The sequence below is a fragment of the Ostrea edulis genome, chromosome 9, assembly GCF_947568905.1.
Source record: "Ostrea edulis chromosome 9, xbOstEdul1.1, whole genome shotgun sequence".
Classification (NCBI taxonomy): Eukaryota; Metazoa; Mollusca; class Bivalvia; order Ostreida; family Ostreidae; genus Ostrea; species Ostrea edulis.
The window spans coordinates 69,315,127-69,326,890 of NC_079172.1; the positions used below are offsets into that span (position 1 = coordinate 69,315,127).

Genomic DNA, 11,764 nt, shown 5'->3' on the forward strand with positions numbered 1-11,764 from the left:
TCTTCACAACATCAACATGAGGTTTATAGACTCCCAGCATGCACGAGCAGTTACAATCTCTGAAAATGTCACATCCGGTTTCTTTGCACCTCCAAATATCCTATCTAACAGGTCCAAATTCACCCCAAACACCTGCACAAGTTTTATTACACTTTTACCTGATATGTGCCAGTTATGAAACACCCAAATCCCTTTTTTCCAATATTTGACCGCTACTATTGTGCGAAACCAAGGCCTTAATCTCCAACACTACAACACTCAAAGCGGCCAATTTGAATTTCTTTTCTAGCCAAATCAATTTTTGGCCACATTTGATCTACTGAAGAATGGATCAAGATTAAAGGTCAAGAAACAAATCCAGAAAAGGTGAAAAGACCTCTAATTGTTCGAGAACAATTAGGATTACTAGTTGTTAATTATATTTGTGTTTTCTCCATAATGTAATCCTTTCACGTCCTGACGAAGGGACAGGTTGTCCCGAAAATTTAACAATTCCAATTGTTGATGTCGTTGGTCATTCTAGTGCCTCTTATATATATATATATATATATATATATATATATATATATATATATATATGAACTCTTTACTTGATTGTTAATTCAATGACAAACGAGGAGAGCAAAATAAATAGACTACCGCCAAAACTCCGGATGCAGAAAGTAACCCGAACTTGAATATGTCCAGAATTATCAAGAACCTTATAAAATTCCTTCTATCGTTAAAAAAAGATCTTCAAAGAATTTGAAATATCAACGAATTTTAGAAAGGAAATCGGACACTGTAGATTGTAGGCCTAGTTCAGTGATTTTCTATGGGTCAAGGGAGTATTCATTATTTATGTAAAGATTTTTCGCCATTTTGTTTTATTTTCTGATATCAGAAAATGTATTTTGTGATATCAAGAAATCAGTTTGAAGTCCTGATATCAGAAAATCATTTTTTGATATCATAAAATCGATTTTTTGATATCAGAAAATGATTTTTTGATATCAGGAATTCGAATTTTTGAGATCAGAAAATGTCCTATATTTTTGATATCAAGAATGTGAATTTCTGATATCAAAAATTATATTTTTTGATATCAGAAAATATGATGTATTTTTTGATATCAGAAAATGATTTTTTGATATCAAATATTCGAATTTTTGATATCAGAAAATGATTTTTTGATATCAGAAAATACTTCAAAAATATTAAAACGGCACCTCATACGTATTTACATAATTTTTTTAATATGATGAATTATACTTTACTTATACTGTTTTCCAAAGTAAATCATTAAGAATGTCTCAATTTTCCAATTTTACTACTTTCGTCTTTTCCCGCCTCACCTTTTAAGATATCACGTGATTTGCCGGTCACATGAGTTAGTAATGGCCGATGTTTCGTTCCATACTTGCACCCCATTCTCTACCCAGAGTTCCGTGCGCTCCTCGCTCTACACCTCTGTCAACGGTTTTTTACAGAAATCTTGTAAAAGTTTCTAATATACAGCATTTATGTTTTCGACTAAATATTCAGTCATACTATGAAATGTTTTTGGTGCAATTGAATTGATGCTTACTGTAAATTGTTTAAAATCGCCGTTTTCTGATCTTAAATTTGGAACTACTTCGTAATATGCGTATGAATGTAGGACATCCACGCGGTGAAGATTTGAATGTAAACATATTGCATATGTCATAAAGATTTGTTCATTTTGCTTTTCAAAGGAATAAGAAAATATTACTTTTTCAGTTTGTCTTCATTGAATCGACATGCTTCTCTCCATAAACTTTCACTGCTTTGTTAGAGAAAAAATGTGTCAAAAGAGGAAAGAAGCAATGTTTAGGGCAGCCTACTGGGAAAATTCCAGGTTACATACCCATCAATGTGTGAAGTAGTTTTATATTATGCCATGACAATCTTACATCATCACAGTGCAATGCTAGCTTTGTATCAAAAGACATATTTTTATATATTTCCTTTCATGAGTTTTATATGATTTTTGTGTGATAGCATAGTGTGTGTGTGTGTATCTAGTTATATTTACCATCAATTTGTTTAGTAATGTAGTTTATACTCATGTGTGCGGTTGTTGGACTCAACCTTGTGATAAGCTTTAATAGTATGATTGCATTGTATTGGATGGTATTTGTCTTCATTTCATACATTTCTTAAATGTCTGGGACATATTTCTGAATGTAATCCTTTTTGGTATTCCTGTATTTCGATATTTTTAATAGCAATATTTTTCACATTGTATCGTAATATTGTTCATTACATATATTTTTGTCTTATATATGAATTTACATCCCAGGCAAGATGTTATGTGAAATAAAAAGATGCAATAAAAAAATATTAATTATTCATGCCTTTTCTTTCTAAGGCAACTAATTGATGATAACTTTTGTGAATTTTCACAGAAAGAAGCTTACTATATAGCTCGTATGCTTATACTTATCGAAATTTTTCCTAAAGTGAAAGTTGAACTCTAGCTTATATGGAAGCTTTATAGAGATCCAGAATAATTATGCGAAACTCCAATTAAGTTTAATATGGATGCATTATACGCCAAATTTTGCGTAATTTGACGTTTAATATTGCTTACAGCTGTAAATGTGAAATTCAATGGAGGAAAATATGTGAAACGTCAAGTAAAATGAAGTTTAATATGGGTGGATTATACGCCAAACTTCGAGTATACTGACGTTTAATATTGCTTAAATGTCAAATTCAATGGAGTAAAATATGAAAATACGTGAAACGTCAAGTAAAATGAAGTTTAATATGGGTGAATTATACGCCAAACTTCGAGTATACTGACGTTTAATATTGCTTAAATGTCAAATTCAATGGAGTAAAATATGAAAATACGTGAAACGTCAAGTAAAATGAAGTTTAATATGGGTGGATTATACGCCAAACTTCGAGTATACTGACGTTTAATATTGCTTAAATGTCAAATTTAATGGAGTATAAATATGAAAATACGTGAAAAATCAAATAAAATTAATGAAGTTTAATATATGTGGATTATACCCCAAAATCCGAGTATTTTGACGTTTAATATCGCTTATATGTGAAATTTAATGGAGTAAATTATGAAAATACGTGAAACTCCAAGTAGAATGAAATTTAATATGGGTGGATTATACGCCAAACTTCGAGTATATTGACGTTTAATATTTCTTAAATGTGAAATTTAATGGAGTAAAGTAAGATGATTAAATTCTCAATTAGACGTAAAATGACGTTTAATTTTATTTAAACATGGCATTTACTTGGCATATAATCGACATTAAACGTCATTAAATTTCGGCCTTTACGGAAAATTATACGCCACTGGAAACGCAAAGTAAATTTGACATTTAATTTTCTATTAAATGTGCATTTTACGTTTAAATTTGACATTTAATTGAGGAATAATTGGTGTTTAATTTTATATTAAACGCAATTTTTCGTGCAGTGATATATGAAGGAGAAAGTATGCATCTATGTTGGGATAAAGATATTTATTTCTGTTCACCTCGCTGAAGCGAAGTAAATAAGTTGACACCATAACCAATTGTTAATTGAAAAAATGTATATTAAGAAAATGAGTAAATTGATAATCAGAATTCAAAATTTGTCAGCATCTTTATCATAAATTAAACATATGAAACTAATTTCATTTAAATGTAAAACTTATACGGTACCAATTTTGATGCAGCAGATGCGCATTTCGACAAATAATGTCTCTTCAGTGATGCTCAACCGAAATTTTTGAAATCCGAAATAACAATGAAGTTTTAGAACTATCATAGGGAAAAACAGTGTGCCAAAAAAGTGGAGTCAAATTCGTCGAAGGATAAGAGCTATGCGTGAGGGAGATAATCCTTAATTTTGAAATGAATTTCTAAATTTCATAACAGCAATTAAATATACATCCGTATTTTCAAGCTAGTAACGAAGTACTTGGCTACTGGGCTGTAGAGACTCTCGGGGACTCACAGTCCACCAGCAGAGGCCTCGACCCAGGGGTCATAATGTAAAACTTATACGGTACCAATTTTGATGCACCAGATGCGTATTTCGACAAATAATGTCTCTTCAGTGATGCTCAACCGAAATACAGAAAAATCAATTAGGTCTCGGGCTAGGACTTTTCTCTCTCAACTATTCAATAGAACAAAGCAGGATAACTCTAACAAACATCTTTTACTTGGATACAAGGAAATTAATACGTCATCCAGGCCCAATGGAGGTGTAGAGGGATTTACTCAAATTGCATTCTATGTACCTTTTCAGTCTCAGGGTGTACTGAATACAACCTGGAGTAATATGACATCCTTGGTTGTAACCGGATAACTAGTATTTTTAGACGATTCAGGATTTGGCTCAATGTGATTATGTCTTGCCATAAATATCAAGCCCGATATGATTATGTCTTGTTACAAATACCAAGCCCGATGTGATTATGACTTGCTACAAATATCATGCCCGACTACTTACCAAAAGCAGTGTTCTTGTGGTAAAATTAAACGGATGGAGTGGGCAGTCAATCATATGAGTTGCATCAAGCGAAAAGGGGCCTTCGGGACAATATTTTCAAAACTGGGTTTTTATTATTTTCTGAAAGCACATATCTTCCTGATTATTTTGATACCAAAGTTTACCTTGAACGTTACACCTAACCCATAATAACACTGATTTGAAATGCATGCATTGATCCTGAGATAACGTTATAAATCATTTGATAACGTTATATAACGTCTATATCGTTGGAACATCATTGTAAAGAAAATAAAGACTTAAATATTCAATGCAAATGAATTTTATCAAATGTAATTAAAGACTATACCACTGGTGACCATTTTAATGACTATATAAACAATGCTAAGTTGATTTCTGAAATAGTGATCAATTATGGACAAGAAAAATGAGTATTGTAAATCATCAACAACAGAATTCCACCATCATCACTCTTCAACATTTGGACAAGTGCGTGGTATCCTTGTTTGGGTCACGGACCATGCGGAACAGGTAGCATCGCTCCAAAGGCAACCCGCTCGGAGGATTGTCAGGCATTAAGTCCTCAGGTCCGATGGTGGGCTTCAGCAGAATGAATTTTCTCTGTGTATCTTCTGCACCACTCTTAACAAACAGCTTCACTGTGTATAGATTGATCTATGAAGTATTCCAAAACGACAGTTGTACAGATATTACGAGTAAACCATGGATATGTAATCTTAATACTACCCTATATGGAACTATCACATCAAATATATTGACATTTATATGTAGACAATCCGCCATGCAAACCTGGAGATGAAAATTTGAGGTCTTGTAAGTTGTATTTTTCGTATGCCTTTGACGGACATGATTCAGAAGCAGAATTCAAGGTAATGGTTAATGTCTTCCAGTCATACCACTTTCATGAAATCTCACCTGGATTTCTCAAAGAAAACTTTCATATGTCGAAACTTCGACTTAAGGTTGAAATTTTACTCAAATTTTGACTGCTCAAATAAAAGAAAACTCAAACTTAAGTTTTAAAGAAATACAAGAATATTTGTTTGCATCATTAGTGTATACTTATGATGAAGATGTTGGACTTCCCACAACATCTATGACCCGAAAAAGACTTCACACTGTAATAATAGCTTTTATTTATCCAGGATGACACAAATTAGCATATAGCTAGTTTCCATTGTGGTCCTGCAAAAAACTGAAAAAAAGTGTGTACTGCTGCCAAAACTCTGAAAGTTTACCAAAAATAATCATATCTCTCTCTTTTGATAATTCATTGGTAGTCAAGATGGAATTTTGTACTTCTTTTGAATTGTCATGACCTAGACTGTTCTCTCCACATGTGCAAGATTTTTAAAATACTTTTTCTTTCAAACTCTACATGACATTATATCCATTGCACGTTGTTTTCATCGCTGTTTTCTGTACAAAGGTTTTGCCAAATTTCCTTATTTTCTTCCCGAGATCCTCATTGTGAGCTCTGTCGATTGAATGTCTTATGTCCAAATCACTATTCTCCTCATCAATGGTGCAGATTCAGGAATTGATTTATGACGAGTTAGGAATTCGTCAATCAAGTTGTCTAAAGCTGGTATTAAAGCATGTGATTAGGTATAGATTCGATTTGTATCATCTATTAATTTTTATATCAAAGTTTTGTTTTAAAAAAATAGTGCACACAGTAAAAGATAAAGCATATAAAGAAGCAGTATATCTACTCTAGATTTTGTTTAGTATGAGTCATAATTTTTTGTTCAAAATCACCAAACAATTTAAAATCCTGCATTAATATGCCAGTACAATGTATCATGATATATGTTGTTCATGCTACGAATTGTCCTTTGAATCTTTTGCATTAGAAATATTTTATATTTTCTTTGATCAAATTTCACACAAAATGAAATAATTGTATTGAAATAATACATTTCCAGGTCGGAGAATATTTGTCAGCTGATATAATACTGGAGCTATCTAATCAAAATTAAATCCTCAATGTTGGAGCAACAAATAATTTCGTTTCATTTTCAAAATTTTAATGATCTATCTATAAATAACATGTTATAATGAATATTTTCCCTGCCACAGGTATATAACATTAAATATATAGGAAATCACACATCAACACTGGTAATGTCTTCGACCCTTTGACATGGATAGGTATGAATGGCGAATAAATATTGTTATTAATAAAAACAAAACAAAAAAGATAACAGCCCCATACTGTATTTTTTATTATTATTATTTACTGGGTGTGTGTCAATACAAAATTAATGTGTAGAGTGATTAGGATATATTGGATTGTTAAAAAAAATTGCCAATCTAATGCGTGTATTTGTTCATCTAATTCTTTTACTTTTGTTTTATGTTGATTTTAGAGTAGGCCTATTTCATAGTTATAAAAATCAGCTTTCTTTTGGCAACACCATATATTTAGTAATAACGTTTAAAATATATATATTTGGATTTTTAAATTGTGAATGGCTTTAACTATAGCAATTTTGAAGTGTATGTAAAATCAATTCAAAAGAAATCATTGTTTAAATTATGTGAAAAAATAATTCATTTGATAGAGTAACATCCTCTGATAATTGATACTATAAATAATGCTTAGGCCAAAAAATATATATATGTTGGCTTCCACTTTCCCTACCTACCCTAAAAATTTCTGCCGACCCTAACACATTTTTTTCCCCATTCTCACAGATTTTGCAAATGTCATCACTACAACAAGAGTTTATTTATTGACTTATTTATCAAGTTATTTATCATGCACTAATACTAGATAGATTCCAAAACACAGAAACAGTTTTTGTTTACAGGAAAGTGAAGAAATGTATTGATTCATCATATAAATTTTATTTGATTACTAAATAATCACTTTATTTTATGCATAGTAGAATACTAAATCATTAGAAAATTATTCAACCTATAAAATAAAAAATTAAAAAACCACTGCATACCTACCGACCCTTAAAAATTTTGAGATGAAAGTGGAAACCAACATATAGGCCCTATATATATATATATTTATTTTTTTTGGCCTTAAGACTACATCTAATAATGTTTATATTACCTTTGAAAAATAAAATAATGAGTGAACTTAAAAAGATAAATTATTAGAAAAAAAAATTGCACTCCAATAAAAAAAATAATAATAAAAATTGCGCAGTCGCCAAGAGAATTGAACCCGGACCGCCCGCATGGCAGTCGAGAACGCTACCTCACAACCAAGTTGACTTTGTAACTACCGAGGAGAAAATAAGATAAAATATATTAGGAAAAGAAGAATAGATAAAGGATTTAACTGTGGTCAAATCTTTTGATTAATAAACTTTATATTCAATAGTTCTATAAGTCTATCCATTGATTATGCATGTTTTCTCGTTCTTACACTTGCTCTACATCTTTTATCATCAACGCAATGTTCGGTGCCGCGCCGACATCGCGTCGGTGCACATAATATCGTCTGTTTGTAAACATTAATTTAATACAAGACTAGACCTATTGCAAGTACTTTTAGTTTCCTTTCCATCGTCACCGAATGTGGTTTGTACATTGTTTACATCAGATTTATTATTTGCATCATGTCACTTAATATAGGCCGATACACACAAGCTGCTTACTGTAGACTCCTTGTTACGTAAGAATCATTTAGCCAGACTAGGCAAATGCTACCTTCCATGCAGAAAACGGAGAATTTTTGGGGACACATGTGAAACACAATTTAAATGACTAATTAGGTGTTATTAAGCTAAATATAATACATTACCTGCCTATCCATGGCGTTTGCTGCATGGTATTTTCTCTGCTAAAAATTCTTCTTCTTCTTTCGCGTTCAGATTTTTTTTCGGTAACTGTCGGCTGTAACAACGTTACTTTTAGGATCGATTGTGACGTTATTCTAAGCATGTCACGAAGGTCCCTTTTCGCTTGACGCAACTCATATATATTCCATTCCACTGATAAGAAACTGCTGTGTTTATGTTTATGTTTTGTCCATCTTGCAAACCATTTGCATTATGCAGATACACATAAAATTCAGAAAATAGCTGATTTTCAGTACTGTTGGAATGGGACGAGGTGATGTTATAAAACACGTAACGGACTCTGTAAATCCTTTGGAAACTTGTCTAAAAGTAAAAAGCAAAGCAAAAATTATCATATATATACGACTACCTTGTCGAAAATGCAAAATAAACCACTCATTAGGTTGTTTTGGTCGCTATCTAATTTTAGCTTATTTTGGTGATTTCAAAAGATTTACTAAATTGAAAATCGGAAGTTTAAAGAGACACTACAGCTCATTTTCCACATTTTAATAAAGTGTTTTTTAAAACATGTATTGATAAAATGATAAAATTCATATCGATACTGACAATTTTGAACAATTGGGATGCATCAATTTACTCTCAACTGCGCTTTGAAGATCGTTCGGAATTCAAAGGTTTCTTCATTCTGACTCGGACTTTTGAATGCTTATTTACATCACGTGGTTTTGAATGACAGCAAAGGTGTTGTGTAGGAAATTATTTAAATTCCCCTTCAAGGAGGTCCACACTCACCTTTCAAGTATAAGAGTATTCCCTGCTCCTTAAAATAAGTAATTATATCAATCATTATTTCAACAGAAACCATTCCGTGTTCCCATTGACCGATGTTTTTACAACTAACACGTGTCGTGTTCAGATAAAAATAGCACTTACTTTTAAAAGTAGTGTCTTCGCAGCTAATCTCAATGGTAAATTTAGGGGGGGGGGGGGGGGGGCAGGATCCCCCTCCCTTTTTTATGCCACAGATTTTGAATGAAAATCCAAATTTTGCACCAGAATGACCGATTACTGTGGCTAACCTTTGACTTTCACATCTCCTTCGGAAATCCTAGATCCGCCACTGAGTTACATGGGTTTCTCCGAACTCTTTGTTTTCCAACGGTCAAACTGATACCATGGTGAATTTTATTTCACGTATGAGTTTTATCTCATTCTATTTTTACCTCTTTTCTCACAGAATCTGTCAAAATTTTAGATCTATCAACTACACTTTCTCTCACTGGACGACATGCTGCACTGTTTACTGTCTATGCGCATGCGTCCGAAGACTGAAAGGAGGAGACTCGATATTTTTTGTATAGGCCATCAAAAAGTATTAATTTTTACGTTAAAACGATAATTTTTAACTTTAGATGAGTGTTATTTTCGCAAAGTTCATACTTTCAACAATGCAACAAAAATTGAGAAAGCGCTAGGAAAATTGTCATTTCATGATTTTTGCGCAAAATGAGCTGTAGTGTCTCTTTAAATACATCTATGCGCAAATACATTGTACAAATAAATCAAAATGAGTTCATCAAAGTTACATCCACCGAAATTAATGAGACATGTTTAGACCCAAAGTTACCAAATGTGTGTCCCGTCAAAATATCCGGGTATATGACAAGATATATCCTTACTTTTCAGAGTTAGAAGGACGTATTGTGATGCGTTTTAGCGTCTAAGTGGGTTAGGAGGACATGTCGAGATACGTTTTAGTGTCTAAGTGGGTTAGGAGGACGTGCTGTGATGCGTATTAGCGTCTACGTGGGTTAGGCGGACGTGTCGTGTGACGTATCAGTTTCTATGTGGGTTAGGAGGGACGTGTCGTGATGCGTTTTAGCGTCTACGTGGGTTAGGAGGACGTGTCATGTAACGTTTTAGCGTCTACGTGGGTAAGGAGGACATGCTGTAATGCATATTAGCGTTTACGAGGGTTATGAGGACGTGTCGTGATGCGTATTAAGTATATCGCGATTTTGATGTATTTCGACACTGAATAAACAATATCTTATTTTGATATCTAAAAAGATTTCCAAAACATTGAAAACATGTGAATAAAAACGAATAGTAGTTTCATTTATGCTTTGGATTCCATGTTTATGCAACACTGTAAAAAGGATGATCAATGTTACATTGGCCCATTTTATTTCAGCTTGCGATAAATGTCCTGTTTCACTGTCACAGTAATGTAATGCGAGTGGAAGGCTAGATTTTCTTAGCTGGATCCAAATTTTTGAATAATTCATAATCAATTGCTTGCAGATATTGCTATTGATACCCGTAACTTTAAAACGTTTGTACTTTTCCCTAAAATGTATTATCAACTGTCACTTACAAATAAGCTTGCTCATGCCTAACTTCAAAGATTAAACAACAGCGTACTATAAGATTGTGATCAGATATGGAAGTTTTGCCTCTTTCCGTGATCATATTATTCGTTTTTAAATTAATTAGAAACAGATTGATAGTATTCCCATATATCCCAGTAAACATTCACTTTCGGCTTTGTACAAAATGGGTTAATCGAGGGTATTAGATGTGAAATAATGTGGGAGGAGATTATTGGGAACCTAGATGCATGAGCAACAGAATACCAGACTTATTGGTAGATATGAGATAAACGATTTTATAAACGTATCATGACACAAAGATCATATGACCAAAGTGTGACGCCGTAATTATTGATGTGTATTCAGTATTTCACAAATTCTATGGTCGTTATAACGTCCTAGTTTGCCAATACAACCTATCACTGGGTCAAATGCTGTGTGACGTGTTTCATACCGATTGTTAGGTCGTTTTGACACACTGATTTTGAATACGGATAACTCCATTTACCTGATCAAGATAAAGGACTTACGATTAGTGTGACCGGTCAACAGGAATGTTTACTCCTCCTAGGAACTTGATCCCACCTCTAATATATCCAGGAACCCGTGTTTGCCCAACTCTCTATTTTGCATTGCTTATAGGAGTTATGAGATTGATCACTGTTCGTTATATTTACCTTTCATGTACAGTGTTAGAATTTAAGAAATACATTTCATTTGAAGATACATAAGGACATGGACTGTTAAGCTTCACACAGGCACACTTCGCTAAGCGCGACCCTCCTGTACTTTCAGAATATGATATTCATATTGTACTTTTAATTTTTTGGAACTCTCAGTCATTAAAATAGACGTACTATATTTATGAAGATTCATATACCCCTTATTTATAGCTGCAATGCATTCATGAGAACAACACTATCATTACAATTTGTGAAGATATTGAAGGTGAAAACAAATTGAAATGTAAGTATATAGGATATGAACGACCGGTCTGTAGTACTTGTTTTGAGCAAAGAATGAAATGAAGTACAAATTATAGACAAACAAGCACTCGTGTATCTTACATGTATTTCTCAATCAACTGAGTGTTATGAAAGGATATATGCTGAAATCATTCGACAATTG

General features: G+C 32.8%; 1 long non-coding RNA gene across 1 annotated transcript; it reads right to left on the reverse strand.

Annotated features, from left to right (window-relative positions):
• Positions 1-4,782: 4,782 nt before the first annotated feature.
• On the reverse strand, positions 4,783-8,433 carry LOC130050411 (uncharacterized). The gene is made up of 2 exons (XR_008798848.1): positions 8,264-8,433; positions 4,783-5,151 (listed from the first exon to the last, which is right to left on the reverse strand). It is a non-coding gene; the product is annotated as an uncharacterized LOC130050411 (long non-coding RNA).
• Positions 8,434-11,764: the final 3,331 nt, after the last annotated feature.